The sequence below is a fragment of the Heterodontus francisci genome, chromosome 14, assembly GCF_036365525.1.
Source record: "Heterodontus francisci isolate sHetFra1 chromosome 14, sHetFra1.hap1, whole genome shotgun sequence".
Classification (NCBI taxonomy): Eukaryota; Metazoa; Chordata; class Chondrichthyes; order Heterodontiformes; family Heterodontidae; genus Heterodontus; species Heterodontus francisci.
The window spans coordinates 108,323,399-108,338,764 of record NC_090384.1 but is presented as its reverse complement, the minus strand read 5'-3'; positions in this window follow the sequence as shown (position 1 = coordinate 108,338,764).

Sequence of the window (15,366 nt, the reverse complement as noted above, 5' to 3'; positions counted from 1 at the left end):
CTCCCACCTCTTCCTCTCACCCTATCAGCATCCATGACAATATGAAAGGCACAATTCAGCATAGCGGCTCCTCATCAGACCCCTTTCCTATCCTGAGTGGTGTGAAACAGGGCTGTGTTCTCGCACCTACACTGTTTGGGATCTTCTTCTCCCTGCTGCTCTCACATGCGTTCAAGTCTTCAGAAGAAGGAATTTTCCTCCACACAAGATCAGGGGGCAGGTTGTTCAACCTTGCCCGTCTAAAAGCGAAGACCAAAGTACGGAAAGTCCTCATCAGGGAACTCCTCTTTGCTGACGATGCTGCATTAACATCTCACACTGAAGAGTGTCTGCAGTCTCATCGACAGGATTGCGGCTGCCTGCAATGAATTTGACCTCACCATCAGCCTCAAGAAAATGAACATCATGGGGCAGGACGTCAGAAATGCTCCATCCATCAATATCGGCGACCACGCTCTGGAAGTGGTTCAAGAGTTCACCTACCTAGGCTCAACTATCACCAGTAACCTGTCTATAGATGCAGAAATCAACAAGTGCATGGGAAAGGCTTCCACTGCTATGTCCAGACTGGCCAAGAGAGTGTGGGAAAATGGCGCACTGACACGGAACACAAAAGTCCGAGTGTATCAAACCTGTGTCCTCAGTACCTTGCTCTATGGCAGCGAGGCCTGGACAACGTATGTCAACCAAGAGCGACGTCTCAATTCATTCCATCTTCGCTGCCTCCGGAGAATCTTTGGCATCAGGTGGCAGGACCGTATCTCCAACACAGAGGTCCTCGAGGCAGCCAACATCCCCAGCTTATACACACTACTGAGTCAGCGGCGCTTGAGATGGCTTGGCCATGTGAGCCGCTTGGAAGATGGCAGGATCCCCAAAGACACATTGTACAGCCAGCTCGCCACTGGTATCAGACCCACTGGCCGTCCATGTCTCCGCTTTAAAGACGTCTGCAAACGCGACATGAAATCCTGTGACATTGATCACAAGTCGTGGGAGTCAGTTGCCAGTGATCGCCAGAGCTGGCGGGCAGCCATAAAGGCGGGGCTAAAGAGTGGCTAGTGGAAGAGACTTAGCAGTTGGCAGGAAAAAAGACAGAAGCGCAAGGAGAGAGCCAACTGTGTAACAGCCCCGACAAACAATTTCTTCTGCAGCACCTGTGGAAGAGTCTGTCACTCTAGAATTGGCCTTTATAGCCACTCCAGGCGCTGCTCCACAAACCACTGACCACCTCCAGGCGCTTATCCATTGTCTCTCGAGACAAGGAGGCCAAAGAAGATCAGCATCGCCTTCTCTTCCTTTCTCGCTTGTGTTTATCCGGCTTCCCCTTCAATGCATCTTTAATCAGGCATGCCAACTCTCACTAAATTATCTCAGCAAACTAAACCCTGTAAACTCATTAATTCAGCATCTGGTTTATCAATTGTTTCTCCAACCCCAATGTCATATTTGACCCCGAGATGAGCTTCCAACCACATATCCACAGCATCATAAAGACTGTCTCTTTCCACCTCCATAACATTGCCCGACTTCACACCTGCCTCACCTCAATTGCTGCTGAAAAAGTCAACCATGCCTTTGTTACCTCGAGACTATCCCAACATACTCCTGGCCAACTTCCCACATTCCACCTTCATTAAACTTGAGGTCATCCAAAACTCTGCTGCCCGTGTCCCAACTTACACCAAGTCTTGTTCCCCTATCTCCCCAGTGCTCGCTGACCTACATTGGCTCCCCGTCAAGGGGGAGGCAGTGGCGTAGTGGTATTGTCACTGGACTAGTAACCCAGAGACCCAGGGTATTTCTCTGGGGACATGGGTTCGAATCCCACCACAGGAGAAGGTAGAATTTGAATTCAATTAATAAATCTGGAATAAAAAAGCTAGTCTAATGATGGCCATGAAACCATTGTCGATTGTTGTAAAAACCCATCTGATTCACTAATATCCATTAGGGAAGGAAATCTGCTGTCCTTACCTGGTCTGGCCTACATGTGACTCCAGATCCACAGCAATGTGGTTGACTCTTACATGCCCTCTGAAATGGCCTAGCAAGCCACTCAGTTAGGGCAATTAGGGATGGGCAATAAATGCTGGCCTGGCCAGTGACACCCACATCCCATGAATGAATTTTTTTTTAAAAGCAGCAACTCAATTTGAAAATTCTGTCGCCTGCACCAATGGATTCACGCCTATGGCCAGGAGTCCTCCCCCCCCCCATTCACCCACCTCCAGTATTCTCCTTCCACCCGGACCCCTTCCTCTGGCCTTTTACCCGCTCTTCAACTTTTCATTGAGAACTGTCGGCGTGACATCGGCTGTCTCAATTTCTCCGCTTCCCTTGCTCACTCCAACCTCTCTCCCTTGGAACTTGCTGCACTCCGTTCTCTCAGGTTTAACCCCGACATTGTGATCAAACCTGCAGACAAGGATGGTGCTGTTGTTGTCTAGCATATGGACCTCTACCTTGTAGAGGCTCAGCGCCAACTCTCAGACAATTCTTTCTACCTCCCCATGGACCATGACCCCACCACCAAACATCAAGCTACTGTCTCCAGGACTCTCACTGACCTCATCTCCTCTGGAGATGTTTCCTCTACAGTTTCCAACCTCATAGTCCCACAACCCCGGACTGCCAGCTTTTTTTTACTTCCTTCCCAAAATCCACAAACAGGACTGTCCCGACAGACCCATTGTTTCAGCCTGTTCCTGCCCCACTGAACTTATTTCTTCCTATCTTGACTCAATTCTTTCTCTGCTGGTCCATTCCCTTCCCACCTACATCCGTGACTTCTGACACCCTACGTCATTTTGACAATTTCCAGTTTCCTGGCCCTAACCGCCTCTTCTTCACTATGGACGTCTAATCTCTCTACACCTCCATCCCACACTAGGACAGTTTGAGGGCTCTCCGCTTCTTCCTTGAACAGAGGCCCAACCAGTCCCCATCCACCGCCACCCTCCTCCGCCTGGCTGAACTTGTTCTCACATTGAACAACTTCTGCTTCAACTCCACTCACTTCCTTCAAGTAAAGGGTGTTACTATGGATACCCGCATGGGTCCTAGTTATGCCTGTCTTTTTGTGGGATATGTCGAGCATTCTTTGTTCCAGTTCTACTCAGGCCCCCTCCCTCACCTCTTTATCCGGTACATTGATGACTGTATCGGTATAATTTCCTGCTCCCGCCCGAACTGGAAAACTTTATCAACTTTGCTTCCAATTTCCACCCTTCTCTCACCTTCACATGGTCCATCTCCGACACTTCCCTTCCCTTCCTCTACTTCTCTGTCTCTGTCGCTGGGGATAGACTGTCTACTAATATTGATTATAAGCTCACCGATTTCCACAGCTACCTCAACTACACTTCCTCACACCCTGCCCCCGTAAGAACTCCATTCTATTCTCTTAGTTTCTCCATCTCCAGCGTATCTGTTCTGATGATGCAACCTTCCACAACAGTGCTTCTGATATGTCTTCCTTTTTCCTCAACCACTGTGGTTGACAGGGCCCTCAACCATGTCTAACCCACTTCCTGCACCTCTACCCTCACCCCTTCCCCTGCCTCCCAGAACTGCAACAGGGTTCCCCTTGTCCTCACTTTCCACTCCACCAGCCTCCACATCCAAAGGATCATCCTCTGCCATTTCCACCACCTCCAGTGTGATGCCACTACCAAACACATCTTCCCCTCCCCTACCCTGTCAGCATTCCGACACCCTCGTCCACTCCTCCATCACCGCCGGCACCTCGTATCCTTCCCACGGCACCTTCCCATGCAAACGCAGGAGGTGTCATACCTGCCCATTTACCTCCTCTCTCATCACTACCCAAGGCCCCAAACTCTCCTTCCAGGTGAAGCAGTGATTTACTTGTACTTCTTTCAGTTTAGTATACTGTATTCGCTGCTGACAATGTGGTCTCCTCTACATTGCGGAGACCAAACGCAAGTTGGGTAACCACTTTGCGGAACACCTCCGCTCAGTCTGCAAGCATGACCCCGCGCTTCCGGTTGCTCCGGTTGCTGGCTATTTTAATTCACCACCCTGCTCCCCTGCCAAATTTTCCGTCCTCGGTGTTCCAATGGATCTCAACCCAAAAGCACCTCATCTTCTGATTTGGAACGCTACAGCCCCCTAGAGTCAACATTGAGTTCAATAATTTCACAGCATGACTGCCTTTTATTTTATTTTATTTTATTTTTTAACCATGTGCCTATCTTAAACTTGTTTTTCATGTTTTTGCTTTTGGACAGAGCTGTTCATTGTTCTGCCGTTAACACTCTCTCTGGACTGAGTCTTTTACAACAACTATTACCACTCCCTTTGCCTTTGTTCCAGGACATCTTTATCATTAATCTTTCCTGCCCTCTGCCCGATCACATACCTTCCCATTTCTTCTTCTTCCCCCCTCCCCCTCTTTACTTGTTCAAAGCCTATTACATTTCTAACCTTGCCAGTTCTGATGAAAGGTCATCGACCTGAAACATTAATTCTGTTTCTTTCTCCACATCTGCTTCCAGACCTCTTGAGTATTTCCAACACTTCCTGTTTTTATTACAGATTTCCAGCATCTGCAGTATTTTGCTTTTTTTGAAAATTCTCATACTTGATTTCATAAGAATATAAATAGGAGCAGGAGTCGGCCGCTCGGCCCCTCGGTCACTCGAGCCTGCTCCACCATGGCTGATCTGATTGTAACCTCAATTCCACTGATCTGATGAAAATAAGACCAGCAAATAGAGAATATGAGAATAGAATTGTGAGAAACGTAGCCCACTTGATAATAATTTACACCAAGTCAAACTCTGAAGAAGTAAGTTTATTTAACGTTCTTGCAAGATCGGGTGTCCTACAAGCAGGCACACCGATCAACATATTCAGTTCATGTTTATACAATACAAATCCATTTGTCCACGCCTTTATTTTACATTATTGGTTTTAACGTATTATGACACTAACCTATCCTATGGTTGCTACAGTCTCCTCCTCTGTTTACTTCTCCCCCTACTCTAACTTTCTAGCCCCTAACTCTTGTTTTTGTTTTACCTTATTTGGCTCTCCATTGTGTGTTTTAACTTGCAGCTGTCAGCCTTTATCTTAGTGGGGCAGTTTCTTATTCACTACATCCTTTGTTCTAACTCTTGCTGTTTCTCTTTTATCTGCCTAAGCACAATTATTAAGTGATGTACTGTCCCAAGGTCTGTACTTACATACCCTTATCAATTCTCTTTTTCAGTGATGTACTGTCTTAAGGTCTCCACTTACAGACCCTTATCAGTTCTCTTTGTCAGTGATGTACTGTCTTAAGGTCTCCACTTACAGACCCTTATCAGTTCTCCTTTTCAGTGATTTCATTATGTTGTGCACAAATGACTTCTTGGTAACTTTCCACAAGCTGTAGAAACAACATTTCAGTATTTCTTATTCTCACAGAATGGAATCAACATAAAAAGGAACCCAAAAATCTTCTATCGTTATGTAAATACTAAGCGAATAGTAAGAGGTGGAGTTGGGCCCATTAGGTACAAAGGGTGACATATGCTGAGAGGCACAGAGCAAGGCTAGGACACTTAATGAGTACTTTATATCAGTGTTAACTAAGGAAAAGGAATCTGACAAAATATCGGTCGAAGTAGAGAGAGTAGAGGCAATGAATAGTTTAAAAATTGAGAGAGGGAGGTACTGGAAAGGCTAGCTGTGCTTTGCTAATTCACCTGGTCTGGATGGCTTGGATCCCAGTTTGCTAAAGGAAGTGCGAGTAGTGATAGTGGAAGGGCTTGTCATAATCTTCCAATCTTCCCTAGATATGGGGGAGGTGCCAGAGGATTAGAGAGTGGGAAATGTGACAAGCTATTCAAGAAAGGGTGTAAGGACAGTCTTAGCAACAAGAGGCCAATTAGTTTAACATCAGTGGTGGATCGAGTGTGTAATGTTTTGAAATTGCAATTGCATTGTGCATTATGTACTCTAGAGGCTACTGTAGAAGACACAAGCTCGCAAAATGAGACTAAGAATAAATGAAAAAGCCTTTATGTTCAGTTGCTGCAGTCATTGTCTCTCTGTTTTTTCCTCATACCTTACACCAACTGCAGCTAAACCTCACTCAAGTCCTGACGACAGCACAATGGTGAGGTGCAAAACAGAAAAACGATTAAAAAGCAGAAACATTCCTTTGAGGTATGAAAATTTTGGAAGGTTTTTGTCAACTTTCATAGACAGCATTTTAACTTGGAGACTGTGCTAGACACACATAGGAAGCTAGAATACTGTATACTCACACATTAATCTCTCCAAAATGACATAGGACATAAGAACATTGGAAGATTTTTGTTTTATTCATTCATGGGATGTGGGCGTCACTGGCCAGGCCAGCATTTATTGCCCTTCCCTAATTGCCCTTGAGAAGGTGGTGGTGAGCTGCCTTCTTGAACCGCTGCAGTCCATGTGGGGTAGGTACACCCACAGTGCTGTTAGGAAGGGAGTTCCAGGATTTGGCCCAGTGACAGTGAAGGAACGGCGATATAGTTCCAAGTCAGGATGGTGTGTGGCTTGGAGGGGAACTTGCAGGTGGTGATGTTCCCATGTATTTGCTGCCCTTGTCCTTCTAGTTCGTAGAGGTCACGGGTTTGGAAGGTGCTTTCTGAGGAGCCTTGGTGCATTGCTGCAGTGCATCTTGTCGATGGTACACACTGCTGCCACTGTGCGTCAGTGGTGAAGGGAGTGTATGTTTGTAGATGGAGTGCCAATCAAGCGGGCTGCTTTGTCCTGGATGGTGTTGAGCTTCTTGAGTGTTGTTGGAGCTGCACCCATCCAGGCAAGTGGAAGTATTCCATCACACTCCTGACTTGTGCCTTGTAGATGGTGGACAGGCTTTGGGGAGTCAGGAGGTGAGTTACTCGCCTCAGGATTCCTAACCTCTGACCTGCTCTTGTAGCCACGGTGTTTATATGGCTACTCCAGTTCAGTTTCTGGTCAATGGTAGCCCCTAGGATGTTGATAGTGGGGGATTCAGCGATGGTAATGCTGTTGAATGTCAAGGGGAGATGGCTAGATTCTCTCTTGTTGGAGATGGTCAATGCCTGGTACTTTTGTGGTGCGAATGTTACTTGCCACTTGTCAGCCCAAGCCTGGATATTGTCCAGGTCTTGCTGCATTTCTACACGGACTTCTTCAGTATCTGAGGAGTCACGAATGGTGCAGAACATTGTGCAATCATCAACGAACATCCCCACTTCTGACCTTATAATTGAAGGAAGGTCATTGATGAAGCAGCTGAAGATGGTTGGGCCCAGGACACTACCCTGAGGAACTCCTGCAGTGATGTCCTGGAGCTCAGATGATTGACCTCCAACAACCACAACCATCTTCCTTTGCGTTAGGTATGACTCCAGCCAGCAGAGGGTTTTCCCCCTGATTCCCATTGACCTCAGTTTTGCTAGGGCTCCTTGATGCCATACTCGGTCAAATGCTGCCTTGATGTCAAGGGCAGTCACTCTCACCTCACCTCTTGAGTTCAGCTCTTTTGTCCATGTTTGAACCAAGGCTGTAATGAGGTCAGGAGCTGAGTGGCTCTGGTGGAACCCAAACTGAGCGGCACTGAGCAGGTTATTGCTAAGCAAGTGCCACTTGATGACACTGTTGATGACACCTTCCATCACTTTACTGATTATTGAGAGTAGGCTAATGGGGCGGTAGTTGGCCGGGTTGGACTTGTCCTGCTTTTTGTGTACAAGACATACCTGGGCAATTTTCCACATTGCAGGGTAGATGTCAGTGTTGTAGCTGTACTGGAGCAGCTTGGCTAGGGGCACGGCAAGCACAGGTCTTCAGTACTATTGCCGGAATATTGTCAGGGCCCATAGCTTGTGCAGCATCCAGTGTCTTCAGTCGTTGCTTAATATCACGCGGAGTGAATCGAATTGCCTGAAGTCTGGCATCTGTGATGCTGGGGACTTCAGGAGGAGGCCGAGATGGATCATCAACTCGGCACTTCTGGCTGAAAATTGTTGCAAATGCTTCAGCCTTATCTTTCGCACTGATGTGCTGGGCTCCCCCATCATTGAGGATGGGGATATTTGTGGAGCCACCTCCTCCAGTTAGTTGTTTAATTATCCACCACCATTCACGGCTGGATGTGGCAGGACTGCAGAGCTTAGATCTGATCCGTTGGTTATGGGATCACTTAGCTCTGTCTATCGCATGCTGCTTACGCAGTTTGGCACGCAGATAGTCCTGTGTTGTAGCTTCACCAGGTTGACACCTCATTTTGAGGTATGCCTGGTGCTGCTCCTGGCATGCCCTCCTGCACTCTTCATTGAACCAGGGTTGGTCCCCTGGCTTGATGGTAATGGGAGAGTGGGGGATATGCAGGGCCATGAGGTTACAGAATGTGGTTGAGTACAATTCTGCTGCTGCTGATGGCCCACAGCGCCTCATGGATGCCCAGTTTTGCATTGCTAGACCTGTTCGAAATCTATCCCATTTAGCACGGTGATAGTGCCACACAACACGACGGATGGTATCCTCAATGTGAAGGCGGGACTTCGTCTCCACAAGGACTGTGCGGTGGTCACTCCTACCAATACAGTCATGGACAGAAGCATCTGTCGCAGGCAGGTTGGTGAGGACGAGGTCAAGTATGTTTTTCCCTCGTGTTGGTTCCCCCACCACCTGCCGCAGACCCAGTCTAGCGGCTATGTCCTTTAGGACTCGGCCAGCTCGGTCAGTAGTGGCGCTACCGAGCCACTCTTGGTGATGGACATTGAAGTCCCCCACCCAGAGTACATTCTGTGCCCTTGCCACCCTCAGTGCTTCCTCCAAGTGGTGTTCAACATGGTGGAGTACTAAGTCATCAGCTGAGGGAGGGCGGTAGGTGGTAATGAGTAGGAGGTTACCTTGCCAATGTTTGACCTGATGCCATGAGACTTCATGGGGTCTGGAGTCGATGTTGAGGACTCCCAGTGCAACTCCCTCCCGACTGTATACCACTGTCCCGCCACCTCTGGTGGGTCTGTCCTGCTGGTGGGACAGGACATACCCGGGGATGGTGATGACAGTGTCTGGGACATTGTCTGTAAGGTATGATTCCGTGAGTATGACTATGTCAGGCTGTTGTTTGACTAGTCTGTGGGACAGCTCTCCCAACTTTGGCACAAGCCCCCAGATGTTAGTAAGGAGGACTTTGCAGGGTCGACAGGGCTAGGTTTGCCGTTGTCGTTTCCGGTGCCTAGGTCGATGCTGGGTGGTCCGTCCGGTTTCATTCCTTTTTATTGACTTCGTAGAGGTTAGGTACAACTGAGTGGCTTGCTAGGCTATTTCAGAGAGTTAACCACATTGCTGTGGGTCTGGAGTCACATGTAGGCCAGACCAGGTAAGGACAGCAGATTTCCTTCCCTAAAGGACATTCGTGAACCAGATGGGTTTTTACCACAATCGACAATGGTTTCATGGCCATCATTAGACTAGCTTTTAATTCCAGATTTATTAATTAAGTTCAAATTCCACCTTCTGCTGTGGTGGGATTTGAACCCATGTCCCCAGAGAAATACCCTGGGTCTCTGGGTAACTAGTCCAGTGATAATACCACTACTCCACCGCCTACCCTGATAGGAACAGGAGTAGGCCATTCAGCCCCTCGAGCCTGCCCCGCCATTCAATGAGATCATGGCTGGTCCGTGGCCTAACTCCATATACCTGCCTTTGACCCATATCCCTTAATATCTTTGCTTAACAAAAATCTATCTATCTCAGATTTAAAATTAACAACTGTTCTAGCTTCAACTGCTGTTTGTGGGAGCGAGTTCCAAACCTCTACCACCCTTTGCGTGAAGAAGTGCTTCCTAACATCTCTCCTGAACGGTCTGCTCCTAATTTTTAGATTATGCCCCCTAGTTTTAGAATCTCCAACCAGTGGGAATAGTTTATCTTTATCTCGCCTGTCTTTTCCTGTTAATATCTTGAAGACTTCGATCAGATCACCCCTTAACCTTCTAAATTCTAGCGAAAACAGGCCTCATTTGTGTAATCTCTCCTCGTAACTTAACCTCTGTAGTCCAGGTATCATTCTTGTAAACCTACATTGCACTCCCTCCAAGGCCAATATATCCTTCCTAAGGTGTGGTGCCCAGAACTGCTCACAGTAACTCCAAGTGGGGTCTAACCAGGGTTTTGTACAGCTGCAGCATAACCTCTGTGTCTTTATACTCCAATCCTCTGGATATAAAGGCTAGCATTCCATTAGCCTTTTTGATTATTTTCTACACTTGCTCCTGGCATTTTAAAGATCTATGCACCTGAACCTCCAAGTCTCTTTGGACATCCACTGCACTTAACCTCTTCCCATTTAGAAAGTACCCTGCTCTATCCGTTTTTGGTCCAAAATGGATAACCTCACACTTGCCCACATTGAAATCCATCTGCCACAGTTTTGCCCACTCACCTAGTCTGTCAATATCTCTTTGCAATTTTATGCTATCATCTAGACTGTCTACAATGCCGCCTAACTTTGTATCATCAGCAAATTTGGATATATGACTTACTATGCCATCATCCAAGTCGTTAATCAATAATATGAATAATTGAGGCCCCAACACAGATCCCTGTGGGACACCACTAGTCACATCCTGCCAATCGGAGTACTTGCCCATTATCCCCACTCTCTGTCGCCTACCACTCAACCAACTTTCTAACCATGTCAATAATTTGCCCTCAACTCCATGGGCTTCTACCTTAGTTAACAGTCTCTTATGTGGGACTTTATCAAATGCCATCTGGAAGTCCATATAAATAACATCCATAGACATTCCCCTGTCCACTACCTTAGTCACCCCTTCAAAAAATTCAATGAGATTTGTCAGGCATGACCTTCCTGTCATGAATCCATGCTGGCTGTCCCTGATTAACTGACATTTTTCTAGGTGTTCAGTCACCCTATCCTTGATTATAGACTCCAGCAACTTGCCCACCACAGATGTCAGGCTAACTGGTCTGTAATTTCCTTGATTCCCCCTTTCACCCTTCTTAAAAAGTGAAGTGACATGTGCAACTTTCCAATCCAGAGGGACCACTCCTGAATCTAGGGAACTCTGAAAGACTATAGTTAGGGCATCTACAATGTGCTCCCCTACTTCCTTTAACACCCTCGGATGGAAACTGTCAGGTCCTGGGGAGTTCTCACTCTTTAGTTCCATTAATTTCTTTGTTACTGATGATTTACTTATGTTAATTGTATTAAGTCCCTGTCCCCTACCGACTATTAATTTTTTCGGGACTTCTGGCAAGTTATCCTCCTTTTCAACTGTAAATACTGAGGCAAAGTAATTGTTCAACATATCTGCCATTTCCCCATTATCAATGACAATATCTCCAGTTTCAGCTTTTAGTGGGCCTATATTGTTCTTGACCACCCACTTTCCCTTTATGTAACTATAAAATTTCTTCTTATTGATTTTGATGTCCCTTGCAAGTTTCCTTTCATAATCTCTTTTAGTGGCTCTTATAAGCTGCTTTGTGACCCTTTGCTGGTCTTTGTATCGATCCCATTCGGCCGGATCTGTGCTGCGTTTTGCATTTTTGTAAGCCATTTCTTTTTGTTTTATGCTATCCCTAATCTCTTTAGTTGTCCATGGCTGTTTTTTCTGTGAAGTGGAGCTTTTTCCTCTTGGGTATATACTCGCTCTGTATTTCATTAAATGTTTCTTTAAATATTCTCCACTGTTCTTTAGTCGTTTGACCCATTAACAGATCTACCCAGTTTACCGTGGACAGTCTCTGTCTCATCCCAGTAAAGTCAGCCTTACCCACGTCTAAAATTCTAGTAGCTGATTCGTGCTTTTCACTTTCAAACGCTACCTTGAATTCAATCATGTTGTGATCACTATTTGCTAAATATTCACGCACAGTTAGGCTACTAATTAAATTTGGCTCATTACTCATAACTAAATCTAATATTGCCTGTCCCCTTGTTACATGTGGAACATATTGCTGTAGGAAACTATCCCAGACACATTCCAGAAATTCACTACCTTTCTGACAGGTGCTAGTCTGCCTCTCCCAATCTATGTGTAAGTTAAAATCCCCCATTAATACTACACTGCCTTTGTTACACACTTGCCTAATTTGTGCATTTATACAATCTAACACCTCAGAACTGCTACCAGGGGGTCTATACACAACATCTATTACAGTTTTAGATCCTTTTCTGTTCCTCAGTTCCACCCATAAGGTGGAACTGGATGCTTTCCCCTCATTATATCCTCCCTCACCAATGAGGTGATATTATTTCTAATCAGTCAGGCTACTCCACCCCCTCTGCCATTTTCCCTGTCCCTCCTGTAAACTTTATAACCAGGTATATTTAGTTCCCAGTCCTGACCATCCTGCAGCCACGTCTCCGCAATGGCCACCACATCATAATCTTCCATTTGAATTTGCGCCTGCAGTTCATCTAGTTTATTCCTTACACTCTGCATTTGTATATAGAACTCTTATTTGGACTATACCCCCTAACCTGTCCCTCAGCACTGATGCTTTATTCACCTGTTTATTATTTCTCTCTTCTGGTTTAACCAGTATACTTCTTGCAGTTTGGTAACAATCAGTCTCATCACTAACCTGCACTCCTACCTTCTCCTTTAACTTCCTGTTTTTCCATGTAACTGAACCCCCCCCCCCCCCCCCCGCCCCCAACACTATTTAGTTTAAAGCCCTATCTACAGCCCTAGTTATGTGATTCGCCAGGACTCTGGTCCCAGCATGATTCAGGTGGAGCCTGTCCCATCGGAACAGCTCCCTCCTTCCCCAGTACTGGTGCCAATGTCCCATGAATTCGAACCCATTTCTCCCACACCAATCTATGAGCCACGCATTTACCTCTTTAACCTTATTGACCTTGTGCCAATTTGCTCATGACTCAGGTAGTAATCTGGAGATTATTACCTTTTTAGTTCTGCTTTTTAATTTAGCCCCCAGCTGCTCATATTCCCTCAGCAGAACCTCTATCCTCGTTCTACCTATATCGTTGGTACCTACGTGGACCACGACAACTGGATCTTTCCCCTCCCACTCCAAGTTCCTCTGCAGCCCAGATGAGATATCCTGAACCCTGGCACCAGGTAGGCAACAGAGCCTTTGGGACTCTCGATCCTGGCCACAGAGAACAGTGTCTATGCCCCTAACTATACTATCCCCGATTACAACTACATTTCTCTTTTCTCCCCCCACTTGAATGGCTCCCTGTATCACGGTGCTGTGGTCAGTTTGCTCATCCTCCCGACAGTCCCTGCTTTCGTCCACACAGGGATCAAGAATCTTGAACCTGTTGGACAAGGACAATGGCTGAGGCTCCTGCAGCACTACCTCCTCAATCCCTCTACCTGCCTCACTCATAGTCACACCCTCCTGTCCCTGACCACTGGCCGAATTCAAGGTAGTTAATCTAAGGGGTGTGACTGTCTCCTGAAACACAGCGTCCCAGCCCTGATGTGTCGCAGTGTCCGAAACTCAGATTCCAGCTCATCGACTCTGAGCTGGAGTTCGTCGAGCAGCTAATACTTGCTACAGATGTGTTCACCAGGAACCACAATGGGGTCCACCAGCTCCCACATCATGCAGGTACAACACATCGCCTGGCCCTGCATCTCTATTTTATTTAATTATATTTTAATTTGTTTTTTAAATTTCCGACTGGTCTTTAGTTTTTAATCTGTAAAATATTTCTCCTATTCACCTTTAATCTGAAATCAACTTAGAATAGGTAATTCAAATTAGCAGTTACTTACCAACCAATGAACTTACGGTTTTCCTGTGATGTCACTCTTTGTTTTTTTTCACTCTGTTTTTACTCCCTTAAATTACCCAAACGTTAGTTTATTTACGCCAGGAACCTTGGTTCCCCCCCCTCAAAAAAACACTACCTACTATATTAAAAAAGAACTGTAGATCTTACTCTTTACTTTAGTTACTTACCGAGCTACTTAGAGTTATTCCCTAACAGCTGTTACTCACCAACCAACCACCTTGCAGCTTTCCTGTGATGTCACTGTTGACTTTTTTTTTTCAAAACTCCGGCACGCCTGGACTGTTCGGAAGGTAAATGAATGAACTCTCTCTCTGTCTCCCGGTTTCCCACTCGCTGAATGAACTCTCGTTCTGTCTCTTTCTCTCCCGGTCTCTTTATACTCCGGCTCCGCTCTCGCTGTTTCCTGCTCGCTGAATGAGCTCTCGCTCTCTTTCCCGGTCTCTTTATACTCCGGCTCCGCTCTCGCTGTGTCCCGCTTGCTGAATGAACTCTCGCTCTGTCTCCCAGTCTCTTTATACTCCGGCTCCGCTCTCGCTGTTTCGCACTCGCTGAGTGAACTCTCTCTCTCTCTCTTTCTCTCCCGGTCTCTTTATACTCCGGCTCCGCTCTCGCTGTGTCCCGCTTGCTGAATGAACTCTCGCTCTGTCTCCCGGTCTCTTTATACTCTGGCTCCGCTCTCGCTGTGTCCCGCTCGCTGAATGAACTCTCGCTCTGTCTCCCAGTCTCTTTATACTCCGGCTCCGCTCTCGCTGTGTCCCGCTCGCTGAATGAACTCTCGCTCTGTCTCCCAGTCTCTTTATACTCCGGCTCCGCTCTCGCTGTGTCCCGCTTGCTGAATGAACTCTCGCTCTGTCTCCCGGTCTCTTTATACTCTGGCTCCGCTCTCGCTGTGTCCCGCTCGCTGAAGGGCCATTCCAATCAAAAAAAATATAATCTTGGATCATTGCAGAGAAGTTTCCTCTGAAAATACTGCTATCCTGGATTCCTTATCACTGAGTTTCTGATCAGTCTGACATTGTCTCTGCCCAATCTACCACCTTTTAATGTGTATTCAGAACCATCATCTGTATCCCCATGTTGGCAAATGTGGCTGTGACGTTTCGAAGGCACGATGGCAGGTTTCACAATCTCAGACAACACAAGGAAAAAGGCCTTACTTCTACAGGATGGAGGTGAAGAATTGTAGGATATCTTTGAGACACTTACACCTGAGCAAAATGACTATGACTTAGCAAAAAGTGTGCTGACGACCTATTTAACAAGCTTGGCTAAATCTCACTCAAGTCCCAAGGATGTCACAGTGGATAAGGTTTTAGAAACCATAATCACAGTGGTGCAGTGGTTAGCACCGCACCCTCACAGCTCCAGCACTCCAGGTTCGATTCTGGGTACTGCCTGTGTGGAGTTTGCAAGTTCTCCTGTGTCTGCGTGGGTTTCCGCCGGGTGCTCCGGTTTCCTCCCACAGCCAAAGACTTGCAGGTTGATAGGTAAATTGGCCATTATAAATTGCCCCTAGTATAGGTAGGGGAATTGAGGGAAGGTGGGGATGTGAGAGGGTAATGGGATTA